The sequence below is a fragment of the Lepisma saccharinum genome, chromosome 5 (genome assembly GCF_977018435.1).
Source record: "Lepisma saccharinum chromosome 5, izLepSacc3.1, whole genome shotgun sequence".
In the NCBI taxonomy this organism is placed as follows: Eukaryota; Metazoa; Arthropoda; class Insecta; order Zygentoma; family Lepismatidae; genus Lepisma; species Lepisma saccharinum.
This window is the reverse complement of record NC_139233.1, coordinates 33,935,564-33,953,275: the sequence shown is the minus strand read 5'-3', so window position 1 is coordinate 33,953,275 and position 17,712 is coordinate 33,935,564. Positions and strand designations below refer to the sequence as shown.

General features: G+C 36.8%; 1 protein-coding gene across 4 annotated transcripts in view; it reads left to right on the top strand.

Moving 5' to 3' along the window:
- Positions 1-17,712, top strand: part of LOC145987752 (retinol dehydrogenase 12-like) — a 212,318-nt gene that overhangs the window by 147,831 nt on the left and 46,775 nt on the right. The gene's annotated exons all lie outside the window — the stretch shown is intronic.

Sequence of the window (17,712 nt, the reverse complement as noted above, 5' to 3'; positions counted from 1 at the left end):
CTGAAATTAATTAGGCGGAAGGGTGTATATCCATATGACTATGTTACAGATTTTTCTAAATTTGATGAGTGTTCCCTGCCACCACAAGAAGAGTTTTACAGCAGAATCAGAGGATCTGGAATCACTGATGAAGATTATCACCATGCTCAGTTGATGTGGGACAATTTAAATTGCCAGACATTTGGTGATTATCACATGGCATATTTGAAACTTGATGTCACCCTCTTAGCTGATATATTGCAGACATTCAGAAAATCTTCCATGCAAAATTATAAACTGGACCCAATATATTTTTACAGTGCCCCGGGCCTAGCATGGGCTGCAACGTTTTTGAACACTAACATGCAATTGGATCTGATCCACGATCAAGATATATATCTGTTTATGGAGAAATGTATAAGAGGAGGGATGGTGCAATGTTCTCAGAGATATGCCAGAGCAAATAACAAATATATGCCTGATTATGATCCAGCACGGCCATCAAATTATATAGCGTATGTAGATGCAAACAGCCTCTATGGTCATGCCATGATGCAAAAACTGCCATATGCAGGGCTTGAATGGGTTGAAGATTTCAATATTGAGGATCTTCAGGATTTTGATGACAGTGAATATGGCCTATTCTTAGAGGCTGATCTGATAATTCCTGATCATTTGCACAATAAATTTTCTGATCTGCCCCCAATTTCCGAGGTTCAGTGCTCACCTGGCTCTAAACAGAAGAAGCTCATGATGACTCTGGAGCCGAAACAGGGATATGTCATATATTACAAAAACCTCCAGTTCCTGATGAAACATGGTGTTCAAGTGACCAAAGTTGGCAAAGTTTTGAGGTTCAGGCACTCAAGATGGTTGAAACCATACATTGATACAAACACAGAGCTTCGAACATCTGCAAAGAGCCAATTTGATAAGGGCTTGTTTAAATTGATGGTGAATTCAGTGTATGGCAAAACTATTGAAAATGTCAGAAAACATACCGATGTTAAAATAATTACTGACCCCAGCCTGAGCAAAAAATTGGTTGCAAAGCCTAATTTCAATTACAGAAGAATTTATGATGAGCACATGGCACTTTTCAACATGAAGAAAACAAAAATTAAGTTTGATAAACCTATTTATGTAGGGGCTGCAATATTGGAATCGTCTAAATTACATATGTTAACATTGTATTATGATAAGTTGAAACCTTTTTATGGTGATAATATAAAATTGATGTACATGGACACTGATAGTTTTGTTCTTGATATTCAAACAGAAGATGTTTATCAAGATATTGCACAGTCTGAATTGTTTCAATATTTTGATACCAGTGAACATACAATAATTCAACCCCACAACAAAAAGGTGCCTGGCAAGTTAAAAGATGAGACACTTGGTGATGCTATTGTGAAATTTGCTGGGTTAAGTGCCAAGGTGTATAGTTTTAAAACATGTAGTGGTGTTGTCAAAAAGGCCAAGGGCATTGGCAAAGTAACTGTTGAAAAAGACCTCCAATTTGAAAATTATGAAGATTGCCTCAAATCCCAGAGTTCAATCAGAACATCAGAAAATAGAATTCAGAGTGAGGATCACTTATTGACTAGCAATATTGTAAGAAAAGTGGCCCTGGACCCACATGATGACAAGATATGCATTTTGTCATGTGGCATACATACTTTACCTTGGGGGCATTGTGATTTGAAAAATGGAAATCAATGCCCAATTACAGAGCATGATTTGAAATAAATAAACATGCCTATGAACTTATTTGGGTTCAAAAAACAGGCTATTATGGAGCTGCCAACACCACAACCCTCTTCTGATATGATATCTAAACTGAGTGGCTTGTTAATTATTCATCTGAACAGCATACTTACAGATGTTGATGATGAGACAGGTAAAATATTGTACATATTTAACAATAATTTAAATCATTACCAATTACCTGTAGGTGGTCAATTGCAATTTATTACAACCCCTGAGGGTGATGTCAAGATTTCAGTAGGGAGAAATATTTATAGAATGAAGCACTCAAACATGATTTCTGGCACTGTATATACTGTTTCTGCTGGTGACTGCTTATATATTGAGGTCCCTGGATCCTATGACAAGCTTATACCTTTTTTTATAGAATTAAGAATCAGATACTCTATAATAAATAACCGCTAAAACAAAAATGCCTAATGATATATTTGGCCATACAAGACATGAAGATCACAGTGATGAGATTCTGATGCTTGATGTCAGAGTCAAGAAATTAAGAAGTGATTTACAAGCTTTACAAACCACACTCAATGCCAGTCTTCAATTAGAAATTACAAATTTACAATCACAATGCATGGACCCTCTTCTTAAAATTGATTCTGAACTCAAAGTGTTGCTTCAAAAATATACTGATTTGGCAACATTGGATAATTTTCAAAGTTTAGAAGAAGCTGTAGCAGCTCTTCAAGCCAAATTTAAGACCCAGGCCAACAACTCTGAGCAATTGAAACAGCAATTAGAGGAGCAGATTAATAATGTCCAGACACAGCTCCAAACAATTGTCAAAAGCATAAAATCACAAGAAGATTTTGATCTAGTGATTTCCACTCTAAAGGAACAGATTCAATCACTCCAAATACCTAATCTGGACCCTCTGAACAATGCCATAGCCGAGGTTAAAGAAAAAATTGAGACACTTGAAAATTTTATGAACAATTTGCCATCTTCTGATGCTTTGAATGCAATAACTCGGAGTGTTGCAAATATCAAGCTGCAACTTGAAACATATGAAGATTTTGGAAAAATTCAAAGTACCATAACCCATCTTGAAGGTACAATAGCAGCAGTGCAAAATGATTTGGCAAATGTGCTAGAATCCCGATTGCCTGGTATTGTAGACACACTTGTCAGTGTCCAGGAACAAATCACAAAGCTTGAAAACCTCAACACTGAATCTGAGCTATCTCATTTTCATCACTTGATCGATGATATCCAAACAAAACTTGAAATTTTACAACAATCCACACCCTCTCAGGCAGATATAGCCCTGCTCCAAAATGCTATGCAAAATGTGGCTGATGCTTCTGAATTAAACAATGTAAAATTGGCACTTGAATTTTTGCAAAATACTGTAACAAATCTTCCCACATCACAGGAACTTAAAAATATTAAGAGGGCAGTGAATCGCATATTGAAATCAGAAGATATCAAGAATATCCAAGCAGAGATCAAACATCTCACTCAGACAGTGGCCACTCTACCAACCAATCAACATATTAATGAACTGCATGCCCTGTTTGAGGATATCAGAAGACAGGTCCATGATCTTACTGCTCAAAATTCAAAATTGGCAGTTGTTGAAAATTTGCAACAAATTGTAGCTAATATCAAGCAACAGCTAGGGACCATGGAATCCAATCAAGCAAATGCTCTGTCTGTTTTTGCCACCCAGCTTCAAGAGATTGTGCAACAATACAAGAAACTTGTTGTGGACATAAAAATCAAGCCAGGCCATGATGATGTTGTTAGGACCATCAATGAGCACCTTGAATCTGTAACAAGCAGATTGCTTACAGCAGAAAAAGAAATAACAGGCATAATCGAGAATCCAAAACATTCAGTAATTCTTGAATTGTACAGCATCCCCAACAAAGAATATGATTCACCATTTACACCAGGTGGCAAAATATATATGCTGTCCCCTGCACAATTTTATTACCAATTTTTTGTTGGGGGCACATTGAGACCAATCAAGATCAAATATTGGCTACAACCACAGGCACACCACTACCCCACCTTATCAATAACAAATGCTGACAACAAACCAAAAATCACCAGTGTAGAGTTAGAGGATTTTACAGATCCCAATACATTAGAAACAGCCTATACTGAAGATGATGGCTCTCTGGAATTTAAAATACAAATAGGGGACAAATTATATTTAGAAAATCCTGTAGTATCAGCTGCTGAACACCCCATAGTTGCAATATTCTTGTTTTCATATTATCACCACCCTCGTTTCCTTCGAGAAAAGCAAACTCCCGTGAGGAAACGAGGCTGATGTGACCGCGCAGTGGAGCATGCTATAGAGAGTCCTATGCGTCTCGAGAATGTTCATTGAAAAATACAGATGTTACAATTAAAACCAGCATGTTTCAAAGAAACCAGATAAAGTTATATATATTAACATGAGTTTTATTGCACGGTATTGAAATCAAATTGAAAACTATAATGTTAACAAAAATATTTTGGAACCATTCTATCGTTCCATTACTCATATAAGTTACATTAAAGACACATACCAAATACCAATTAGAACTAACGAACTCTACCTTACATGAATAACGCTAGTGCACGTGCAGTGTATCTGATCGGCGTGCTACCCAGAACTCAAGTGTTTCAGCCTTCCTGGTCGCTCTTGAACACTCGAGCTCGTCTTGTGCAGCACCAATCAGATCACGCCTGACGTCATCTCTACTTCTTATATTTAACCCTAGAGTTCGTTAGTGAAAACAACCTCTTTAAAGACCAGTTTACATAAAGTGGTCTTAACCTCCCCCACTCGGGGGTAATTTACAAAAATTACACCTTAGTTATGATACCATTCTAATTTAAGTATGTTCTGGGTAGCCAGCGCCGTTATTCCAATAAATCTGATGTTGTGTGTCGCGACATAAAGCTAGGTGTACAGACCCCATCTGAAATATACAAAATCGAGAACAGTATCTTCGTAACTTGTATGAACACCCTGTATAACATTTATAAATCAAGCATATGTATATTATTTTGATTGCTTTCACATATAAAAATAATTAGTATACAAATTATTTACAAATGTATGTGTCGACACATCATTAATGGATTTCCAACATTGTTTTTGGATTTTTAGATTACGTAATCTTTAACCTTCGTTTAGTCACACATTTCCGGAAAGGATTTCAAAGTCTGACCTTGAGTCAGTTAGACAGGTACAACTTGAAATAAAGACATGCCTATACAGCAGACCTCTACAAGTAACAGATGGTTACACAGATAAGACGCAAGACAAGGAGTTCTGACACGTGTTTTGGGTAGCACGTCGATAAAAAAAAACCTGAGGAGTTTTAATCGTGAAGGCGAGACAGATACCTTTTCAATTGACTAACATGAGCTCTACGAACGTTTCGGGAGTCATTTACCTTTTCTAACAAAACACTATTACCCCTTAGAAATTTCATTATCTTATAAGGTCCAGCATATTTCATACTCAATGATTTTGTTATATTTTGTGCTAGACTAGAGATTTCATGCGTCTCTACTAAAACTAAGTCACCTACCGAAAATCTTATGTCTGAAATTTTTTTTTTATACATTTTGTCTCGCTTATGCCACATTTTAACCATATTTTCAATGGCAAGTTCCCATTTATTTATTAAATCTTGTTTTTCAAGATGTTCATCCGACAAGATAAATTGCCACTTAACTTCCAGAGGAGAGTACAACTTCCTACCCAAAAATAATTCTGCCGGAGACATCTTTAAGGTTTCATGATATACTGAATTGATACTAAAGACAATTTCTTGTAAAACACTTGACCATTTGTCTTGTCTGTTGTGTATATAAGTTCGCATGGAACTTTTAATAGTAGATATGTATCTTTCACTCAAGTTTGCCGCCGCATGGTATGGCGAAATTGTAATATGACGAATTCCCATGGAGTATAAATATGAGGTGAAATATTGACTTTTAAAATAAGCTGCATTATCAGTTACACATTCATAAGGTACTCCTAGTAACATAAATGTTTTATGTAGTATTTTAACACACATTTTAGAACTAATCTTAGCCATTGCGTGACATACACAAAACCTAGTAGCGGCGTCTACCATTATTAATATAAACTTATTTCCACCAGACATTGGTAACGGACCTATTACGTCAATAAAGATACGTTGCAAGGGTAATTTTATGATTTCTGACATCAAAGCATTAGACGCAGGTACATTTCTTTTCTTTGCCTTTTGGCAAACATCACAACTACTTACAAATCGTTGAATGTGATTTTTCATACCTTCCCACGTAAATCTAGACTGTATTTTCTTGAGTGTTTTTACCCAATAACAATGGGATCCACCAATTACATTCGAGTGAAAATAATCGATTATCGAATTTTGTAAATGTTCTGGCACACACATTTTAAACGTTTGATTTATTGCACGAGTTTTCTTGTACAAAATATTATTAACTAACTTATAATCTGGAACCAATTCTTTGTTATTTATTTTATCTATGATTCGGGACAATACTTTATCCTTTTTCTGTTCCAAATCAAATGATAAAGAGAATAATGGATGAAAATACATTCCCAAATTTACATGTTGCAATTCTTCAAGTTCTAAACTTTCTGTATCAAATTCTTGACTGTTGTAAATGCGTGAGAGAAAATCAGCTATAACATTAGCCGTGGTGGAAATGTGAGAGATTTCAAACTGATATTCGGAAAGCTTTTGTAAATAGCGAGCATACAATGGATATTTCTTAGCTCTCCTTATCATCCATGTAACACTGAGGGAATCCATCTGAACCGTAAATGGTCTTAATTTTAAATAGAAACCAAATTTCTCGATAGCTAACATTAAACCCATTAATTCTATTTCATATATAGTTTTTGATTTATGTTTCTCTTTCAACCGTTTGGAATGAAAATAAACAGGTTTTAGTTGACCTTGTTCATTTTCCTGCAACAACGTGCATCCAAACCCTTTTAGGCTTCCATCTACTTGTACTGTGAAGGGTTTATTGAGGTCGGGTAGTTTCAGAACTACAAAATCTTCAAAACATTGCTTTAGTTTGTCGAAGGCAGACTGTTGAGACTGTCCCCACTGAAATTTAACTCCTTTAACCTTTAAATCATACAAAGGTGCCATTATTTCATGAAAATTTGGAATAAATCGGCTGAAGTAAGAGAGAAACCCACAAAGTCTATTTAAACCTCTCATATTTTTAGGAGGTGGAAGTTTATGTATAGCTGCTATTCTATCTGGGTCCATGCATAGTTTTCCTGATTTAATAATGAATCCCAAATATTGAATTTCTAATTTCATGAACTGACTTTTAGTAGGGGAGATGGTGACCCCCCATTGCTTAAATCTGTCGAATACAATTCGAAGGTGTCTCAAATGTGTGTCTTTATCTGGGCTAAACACAATTACATCATCTGCATAGAATTCCAAAATTTTACCTTTCAAGTCACCCAAAATTTTATACATAATTCGGGCTAAACTACTAGGGCCAATTTTAAGACCAAATGGGATCCTAGTGTACTGGTAAAATCCCGAGGAGGTCCCGAAGGCAGTCAGTGCTTTCGAATCCTCAGTTAATTTAATGTGATGAAAAGCCTTTTTTATGTCTAGCACACTATAAACATTTCCTTGGCTAATTGACATCAAACTTTCCTCCAACACCGTGTTAGGAAAGGCATCAAATAGTATATGTTTATTGACTTCAGAGTAGTTACAAACAAGCCTACTTTTATTGTTTTTACCTTTCACTATGAAGCAAGGTGAACAATAGTTACTTTGGCACTCTTCTATAATTCCCTTTTCTAATAAATCTTGAACAATTGATTCAATTTCTAATCTTTTCTCACGAGTTACTGGATATGGATTTATTCTAACGGGAGTTGTATCTTTTAACTTTATATGATATTCATAATCCTTTATACATCCTATATCATTATCAGTAAGTACGTCAGAAAATTCCTTTTTCAGCTTACCTAGTTCTTGCTCATAATAGCCTATATTTGCAGTCTGCATTCCCAGATGTGTCCCTTGATGTCTTCTAGGCCTGCCAAAGTGTTCTCGGGTTCCTGGTCTGCTTCTTTTCCGGACTCCAACTTGTTCCCGGCGGTCGTCGTATCCACTTGCTTGACGAATCGTCTGCCCATTTGAATATTGAGGAGTAGAAACTCTTTCCTGAAATATTGTACATCCTTTAAGTAAACTATCACCATTCCACTTAATAGGCACAATCTTATTGCTGCTTTTTAACTGCACTACACCATCACTTAACTTTATATTCATTCCAGTTCGAATTTGAAATTTTAGGCCAAGAACTAAGTCTACAGGTAAGTTTTTAGCAATGTACATATCAACTGGCCACGACATTTCATTAATTTGAACTCCAACTGTCACTCTCTTATTAAGATGTAAACTGGACGAATTACCCACGGTAACTTTGATATCTACGTCATGCTCGTGAAAATTTCTTTTATCTTTAATTAATTGCCAAATACTGTCTTTAATAATGTTCTCAGAGCAACCTGTATCAATACAAGCCAACACTGGTACCTTTTCCACAGAACAGTCAATGAAAACTGCTTGCAGCCCCCGTTTATTTATAGTTTTCGAAAGATCTCTCTTCATTATATAGGCCTGTCTTTTAAGGGGACAATTTGATTCTTTATGATTAAAGTTTGTACAAAATCGGCATTGCATAGGAACTTTGTCTTTAGGCAAGGGGAAGGAAACAAGTTTTTCCTGTCTTTTTTCGGCATAAAATTCACTTGCAATAACATGATGTTTTTGCATTCTTTTTAGACTCGATTTGAATGTTTCAAGAGAGTCGGGAACTTCACTCATTATAAGAAATTTCTCGGAATATCTAGGCAACAGTCTTTCGACCAACAAGGCACAAAATTCCGCATCTGTCCACGCAACTTGCAAAACTCGGGCTCTCCTTAATCTAGTTTCTAAAAATTCTACTGGGTCTTCCCAATTATCCTGCCTGCGTAATACATAGTTCGTAATGAGCTTCTCACGTCCCAAAGACGTCACATGAGTATCCAGCACTTTCCTTACAACTTCTCGCCACATGCTGTTCTTCGATATACACGTCAACCATAAACTATACAATCTTTGTCCCACTTTATTTAACACTGACAACATGATTTCTCTCAAGGGAAACAACCCCTTTTCCACAATTTTCTCTATTGCTAGCAAAAATTGAAATATATTATCCGAAGATTCGGATACCACGGGCGGAACATCAGCAATAGCTTGAACTAACGTATTCTGTGCAATATGACTAGTTAACTTGCTTAACACACCATCAGAAAAAATAACACTATTGTTACTTCTTTCATTAATATTAAGCCTAACTTCTTCGTCCGAATCAGAGAACTGTATTAAATTGTGACGAGGGCGTCTATTTACCCAGGAAGTCCTGATAGGAACCCTATAACTAGGTTGTACCTCTACATTTCTTTGGTCGAGTACATTAATAGGATTATTCTCATTACCTTCAGATCGCTGGTCTCTGTTACGAGTTGAAGAAAAAGGCTCACGGTATTGCGTGAGATCCGAGTCTCCCACCTGATCTAAGGTTAATAAAGAATTCACACCATCCATTTTCTTTATATTGCAAATAGTGTATATGAATAACGCTAGTGCACGTGCAGTGTATCTGATCGGCGTGCTACCCAGAACTCAAGTGTTTCAGCCTTCCTGGTCGCTCTTGAACACTCGAGCTCGTCTTGTGCAGCACCAATCAGATCACGCCTGACGTCATCTCTACTTCTTATATTTAACCCTAGAGTTCGTTAGTGAAAACAACCTCTTTAAAGACCAGTTTACATAAAGTGGTCTTAATATTATGTCTAGACAAATTATTGTTGATGAATTACACAGACAAGCCAGACATAATTATAAGAGACTGCCAGTAGTCACAAAGGGCATAGATGATTTATGGCAGAGCGACTTGATTGAAATAGCAAGTGGACAGTTGAAAAACTTAGACAAAATCAACAAGGGCTACAAGTATCTACTCACTGTAATAGATACATTTTCAAAATTTGCCTGGGCTGTGCCACTCAAATCCAAAACTGGAAAATGTGTTACAGAAGCCATCAGGACAATCATCAATCAGAGTGGAAGATCCCCGCGCTATTTGCAAACAGATAATGGCAAAGAATTTTATAATTCTGTATTCCAACAATTTATTAAAAGCCAGGCAATAAAACATTATTCGAGTTACAGTGATCTCAAGGCCTCAATTGTAGAGAGATTCAACAAAACCCTAAAAAATCTTATGTATAAACAATTTACACTTCAAGGTAATTATAAATGGCTTAATATTCTTCCAGAACTTCTACATAAATATAACAACTCGGTCCATTCCACAATCAACATGAAACCCTCTGAAGTAACTTCATCTGATGAGCAAAAATTGATCAGGACTGTTTATTATCCTAGATACCAGCCAACAACAAGAAGGGCCAAATACAGGGTGGGTGATCAAGTAAGAATCAGCAAATATAAGCACTTATTCAAAAGAGGCTTTACAAGAAACTGGAGCTCTGAATTATTTACAGTGGTTCAAGTTAAACCCGGGACCCTTAACACATATATAATAAAAGATCACAGAGGAGAAATTCTCAAAGGCCGCTTCTATGAACAAGAACTCAGTAAAACTAAACAGCCTGACACATATCTCATAGAAAAAATCATCCGCAGAAAAGGCAACAAGTTATTTGTCAAATGGCTAGGACTTCCAGAACACAGCTGGATCGATGCAAACAAAATAATAATATGAGCACCTGGGATGTTATAAAAAGGCTGCCAGAACCTGAACAGCAGAATAAGAGAAATGGCAAATTGCTGCCTGATAATATTAGGTGTCTTATTGTTGGGCCATCTGCTTATGGTAAAACTACACTAATGGTTGATAATTTTTTATTGGCACCCAACTGGTTAGACTGGAAAAACAGGCACTTGTATATCTTCTCTAAGAGCTTGGAACAATTAAAATATCAGCAGCTGATGAAGCTATATGATGGATTGGATATAGCCACTTTTGAACCAGATGTTAAGCCACTTCATGAATGTCTCGATAATTCTGTTGTTGTGTTTGATGACATTATACTGGATAATCAAAACAAGGTTAGAAATTTCTTTACACAGGGCCGACACAAAAACATTGATTGCTTCTACCTGGCACAGACTTTTTCTAAAATACCGAAGCAACTGATCCGAGACAACAGCAATTTTATATGTGTGTTTCATCAAGATCATACCAACCTCAAACACATACATGATGAATATGTAGGTGGGGACTTGAGCTACAATGATTTTTCCAAGTTTTGCAGCAGGTGCTGGAACCAGGACAGTTATGGGTTTGTCACAATTGATATGACAAGAACACCCAATAGTGGCAAATACAGAAATAAAATCAACGATTTTCTAGACGTTGAGACGTATATAAATAACCATGAAAAGGCCAATCATTGATGATCTTAAGTTAAGAGATTATCTTGTAAAAAGATTTAGGGGATGGAAATCACAGAACCGTGGAATTTATGAAAAACACAAACAAACAGAACAGCCTGTAATTGATGCTATTAATAATTTAGGTAAGAATATCAAAACTGTTACAGAGCAAAATCAAAATTTGATCACAGAGCTTGTACCTGTAGCTGCTAGGAACATATTAGATTATCCATTCACCCCACTTTCCAGTATTCATACACCTAGTCCTGTTGCTCCTAGAAGAATTGAAGCTACTCAGGATCCTATTGAATTGGGTCTTCTTGCACAAAAATATTTAACCACACCTAAAGACAACAAAGATGAGGTGTTTGGCTTATATGCTGACACAGAGCTTGATGGCAGCATCATACATAGAATTGGCAATTTCAGAGTAACTTTTATGGGGGATGATCTGATTGTTTATTCAGAATCTCGTCTCGGAGAAAAAGGTGCTTTTGTTAAGTACCCCGGAACACCTGGATTGTGGGAACTGATGACTAGGAAAAGGCCTGGCAGCTATACAGATCAAGATTATGAACATTACAAAGAAATATTAATAAAATCAGATGCTCTATACCAGAACAATGATCCCACACAAAAAAGAGTCAAGTCGAGCAGTGGGGCAAAATACAACAACTTAATCAAACCCATATGGTCACAGATCAAGACAGGCAGTGGAATCAAACAATACAACACCCTGCCTAAAGAATTTGTCTGGGTTGATGATGTCAGGAAACTTGTAGATAGGTTATTGGTGATAGCTGGGGAGGAAAATGCTGGCAACCACAATTTTTACAATGAAAAGGTTGGAATTATGGACATGATAAGCACAAAATTGTCTAATTTTATAGTGAATGACACTAAGGGGATTGGATATCTTATAAAAATTATTAATACTCTACCACCTAAATTTTGGAATGTTTCTGAGGGCCGGGGCCTGGTTAATGACATCATAAACAAGCTGCCATTTGAACTACACATTCCAGGCTATCAGTATTGTGGTCCCGGTACAAAATTGGACCATAGATTAAACAGAGGGGATCCTGGTGTTAATCCCCTAGATGCTGCTTGTAGAGACCATGACATAGCATACAACACACATTCTGATCTTGACAAGAGACATGTTGCAGACAAGAAATTAGAAGAGGCTGCATTTGGTAGATTTGTAAGCAAAGACGCTTCTTTAAGTGAAAAAATAGCAGCATTGGGAACCACCATAGCTATGAGCACCAAACAAAAACTGGGGTGGGGGTTGTGAATATGTATATAATAAACCTACAATGAAGGCCAAGGGTGTTATGTATCAAATACCTTATGCAGGTCTCAAATCTCTTAAAACTATTGACAGTCTTTTAACCAAAAAGCAGCGGAAGAAAAAAAGCTCTTGTATTGCCAAGGGCCATGGTATGAAATTGTTGCTTAGTACCCCCCAATTAAAAAAATTACAGCAATCCAGGAAAAAATCACATGTGGGGGGTTTCATATTTACTATCCCGGCCATCTTAGCTGCTCTCGGGGCTGTGGGGAGCTTGGCTGGGGGATCAGCTGCCATAGCAAAAACAGTAATAGATGCCAAGAAGAATAGGGCAGAATTAGATGAGCAGAAGCGCCATAACCTCGCCATGGAGAAAAAAGGCAAAGGTGTTAAGAGAGCCATGAATAAGTTTAAAAAAAACAGGAGCCGCTTACAAACCAAGATATTGAAGCTTTAATCAAGCCACTGGGCATCAAACATTTTAGGGGTGTGTACATGTCTGATTCTTTGCCGGAGCAACCACTCAACAAAGAGTGTGGCATTGTTAATTTGGATGAGTACAAAAATCAGGGCACTCACTGGATCTGTTATCTTAAATATTTAAACGATGAGGCATTTGTGTTTGATTCATTTGGAGGTGTTCCACCTGAAAATTTAATAAAATATCTAAAATCACCTAATCTTTATTACAATAATGCCCGTGTTCAAAACTTCAAAGATGTTAATTGCGGACATTTGTGTTTATCTGTTCTCAGATATATGTCTCAAATAAATAAACCATCAATTGAAAATTTTCAAAAAGCCTTGTGGTATCTGAAACATCATGGGGGTATTCCATCTCACCAGCCAAAATTCAATATTGAAACTCAAATTGCATGATGATATAGTGTATCCCAAAACATTAGCTCTCAGAGCATTTTATGGCATGTACCTAATCCCTAATATTACACACCACAACAACAAAATTGCAGTAGGGGATCAAAAAATTGTCATCACTCCAGGGCAGTATAATCTATCCACTCTAAATGCTCAATTACCCAGAGGTGTAGTGTTAACTCAAAATTCTGTCACTCACAGAGTAGAGATTGTATCTGCTACGGAGACAGTGCATCTGGGTACTATAGGAGAGCTGTTAGGCTTTGAGAACAACACAAAACTTGAACCGGCCATCAAACACACTGCTATGAATATACCTAAATTCTTAGCCATAGAGACTCTGAATATTCACTGTAATGTGGCCGAGGGTATGATCACCAAATCAAATGGCATAGGCACTCACAAACAAACTGGCATCATTGCAACATTCAAACCTAATTCCGAATTTATGGAGCCAATCATCTACAATCCATCCCCAACATTATATTTTCCTGTGTGCCATAATAGAATAGATTATATTGAATTGATGGTCACTAATGAAAAAGAAGAATTAGTTGATTTTGCTGGAGCCACAACAACTGCTATCATAGAGATTAACATTTAAATAAAAATACATACAATGGAAAATATTGAGAGTTATGAGCTACAATCATTCCCCCCAAACAGGAGGACATTTGCAAATTTAAATCAACCCAACACAGAGATTGAGGTTGATCTTGTTGTAGGGGATGGCTTTATACACCCCCACAGAGCAGATCTATACATCAAATTTGATGTTGTAAAACTCGATGGAACAGATTATCCGGCAAATTCAAATATAAGATTGGTAGACAATTTTGTGCCGCATCTGTTCTCTGAAATTGAGATCAGAAAGCATGGTGTTGTTATAAACAGAGTGGATTATCCCGGCATTACCTCCACAGCTTTGGCTACATTAAAATTATCCAAAACCGAGGCTTCATACTACAAAATAGGCGGATTTGAAGCTGGTGATAAGATATTATCTAAGAACCACACTGTGCTGTTCCCTATGCGCCTGTTGCCAGGATTCTTCTCAGATTACAAAGATATCATGTGGAAAGGTGGGTTAAGAATTACATTTAGAAGAGCTGCCAATGATAATAATGCTTTGATGAGGTACAGCACATTAAACTCTACAGGGGAAGCTCTGCCTAATACCCTACCAGATGCAGGTAAATGCATTATTCAGACTATGGAGCTAAGAATCCCAGTTGTTGAATATGAGGCCAGTTATGCTCTTAAATACAAAGCAGATATCCTAAAAAATCCACAGGTTCCTCTGCAATTTTATACATATCAATCTGTACAGAAGCCCGCATCTGGTTCTTATTATGAGTTTGATGCTACAAATTCATTCTCCAGCATACAATACGACATGCCTGATTTTGTGGTGGTATTGTTTCAGACTGGAAGACACAATAATCAGGAAAAAAATTCAAGTAGATTTGATAACTGCAACATCAAGAACATATATCTTAAAAATGGCAGAAATGAGGTATTCCCTAGAGAAAATTATAATTTAGACATTTCCAAGGATGATTTCCTCAAATTATATGAGGCATTTTCGGCTTTCAAGAGGGTCACTACAGGCAATACTGACATGTATTACACACCAGATGAATTCAAAGCACGGAGACCCATGTTTGTCATCAACACTTCAAAAAGAAAACAAGTTGTGGTGAATGACAGGACAAACATTAAAATTATCTGTGAATTCCACGAGGCATTACCTGATGACACCATATGTAGTGTTATTCTCATAGGGGAAAAATCATATGTTTATGATGTAAGAAATGAGAGAGTCACGGAGCAATTCTAGAGGTCCGATTCAAACACAGAGGCCCCTTGATTACAAAGCAATAATACCAACACTTTGCTGTCAGGAAATATATTACTTACCCAAATTTTATAGTACCCCTGCTCGTGGCAGAAAAGCTTTTATACCTACCCAAAACACAACACATCTGCCAAAAGCTGAAATACAGAAATATACAATATTTTGTAAGTTAAAAACTTGAGCCTATATTATTGCAACAAGACCAAAGCTACAATTCAGTTTGCATGACGAATATCCATGAAGCCAATATCCAGGAATTTCCTCAATATGATGGATGGTTCCCTGAAAGGGTGCACAGTATAGATAATAATTTCTCTTTGAGTCCCATGATAAATGACATGTAATTTCCCTTTGAAAAAACATAGTGCAGGTTAAGCCAACAGATAAAATCTCCCAGGCATACAGAAAGAAGGCAATTGCTCTTTGATGATGAATAACTCTCTGAAAAAACGCAGTATAGATTATATCTGCTGGCATACAGAAAGAAGGCAATTACTTTTTGATGATGAATAATATGTTATTTTCCCGGGCAAGCATAATTTATTGTCGGCCAAAACATAGGATTGATTAAAAGATTAGAAGAACATGCAAACTTGACCTCTATTCCGTTGTATTGATCAGGGAGTTTTGCCTCATAGAAATATAACAGCAGTTAATATGATTTTATACCCAGACAACAGCTATTAACTAGGCTCTGTTATATAACACTTTTACCAGGTTTTCAGATCTGGGAGCTATCAACTAGCAGTAATTATTCAAAATCTCACGTATGGAATGCCACACATATTTCAATCTATCAGGACTCGAACCCAGAACCCCTTGTTTATCAATTAAACTTAAACCAGAAGTAAATATGTATGTGTATGTATGGGTTTTTGCTTAATTTCTGGTATGGCCAATTTTTGGCAAATTTATGGACAAAAATCTGGCTGATGCAACTTTTGTAAGTATGTACAAATCAATCTGAGGGAGCTCTTCTTTTCTGAAAAATTCCCGAGGGCATTTTTACAAAAATCTTGGATTAAACGGGGTACCACACTAGAGCAAAAAGCTCATATAGGCATGTTGAGCTTGTTTTAAGTGTAGCAAATCTGCTGGAGGGGAGCTCTTCCTTTCTGGCGCTGGTAGTACAGTCAACACCACTACTCGTATTCTTATTTTAACTAATAATCTACACATTGAAGTATAATAAATTTTCTACAAGTGATTAAATACGTGTTCTTGTTCAAGAATGAACATATTTTTCTACGCCAAAAGTTCAATTTATCTAACACTGGGTTAACAGATCCCCCTTCCCACCTCCTCTCTCAGTATGACAGTGCCAAAGTTATACAAGAGAGTGAGAGATTCATTACAGTAAATTCAAGGCTTTTTGGTTTTATTGCTTCCTCTTCCACCAAATTATTGCCCAACATTGTTGACATGTAGAGTATTGTTTTCTCCTTTGTGCAACAAATATACCGCCAGTTTTGGCAGAAGCTAAACAAAGATAAGCCGGGGAATAAAAAGAGATTGTTTATATTTCTCTCGGTTTCTCCTGCACTAGAAAACAAGAAGACTATAATAAGCACATTATTTACGCACGTCTCATGCAAGTAATGTATTTTCTTACCTTGATTCAGCAGTTCCTTTTTGAACTTGAGGCATTTTCGGCGCTAGACATCATCCTGTCAGAGTACGGTCTGTCAAATTTGCTTCCCAAAAAGGAACTCAACGTGGCACAAGAGGCGATTTAACGTCGACTGCTAAAATTCGGGAAATCGTCATCAATCATCGCTATCAACATCTTCCCCACAGTGGACAGGACGGCTCTTTGATTGAAAGAATACGAAAGCACCTCGCGTTGTATTGCGCTTATCTCAAAATCGGTGTACTTGTTTATACGAGCAACAACGTGTTTTTTTTCGCGGGACTCACAACTTGACCGGTCGTTTCCCTTTCTTTCACCACACCGAAAATACAAAGACGGAGACACACAATTGCACTTGGACACCAACCTCACTGCTTGCTCAGGATAGCACCGACACAACGTCACATAAACGTTAAGAACAACCTGCTTCTTGCCACTTTTCAAACGGCTGTATTTCCGAAAGACTACTCTGAAAACACGGGAGACCTTCCTGCACGCATGCAAGTCGCCATGTTCGAAACTAGCGCTATTTTCTTGCTGTTCACGTGATCGATTGTAATTTATACAGTAATCACGTATTATTATTATTATTATTATTATTATTATTAAATTATTAATGAAAAGATACTTTAAAATGTATAATCCAATTTAATTTACATGTTTTTCTTCCATTAGCGTACTTTCATAGAAGAGACTACATGATGCGGAAGAAATCTGTTATTAGGCTGTTGCCAACCTCAATACTTCTCTCTAAGTCAAGTACAGAAACGGAAGTGGTATGTCGAATGTCGGCATATGATAGTGTGATTTCACATTGTCAGTGACGATCCTCCGGGGATGGGGG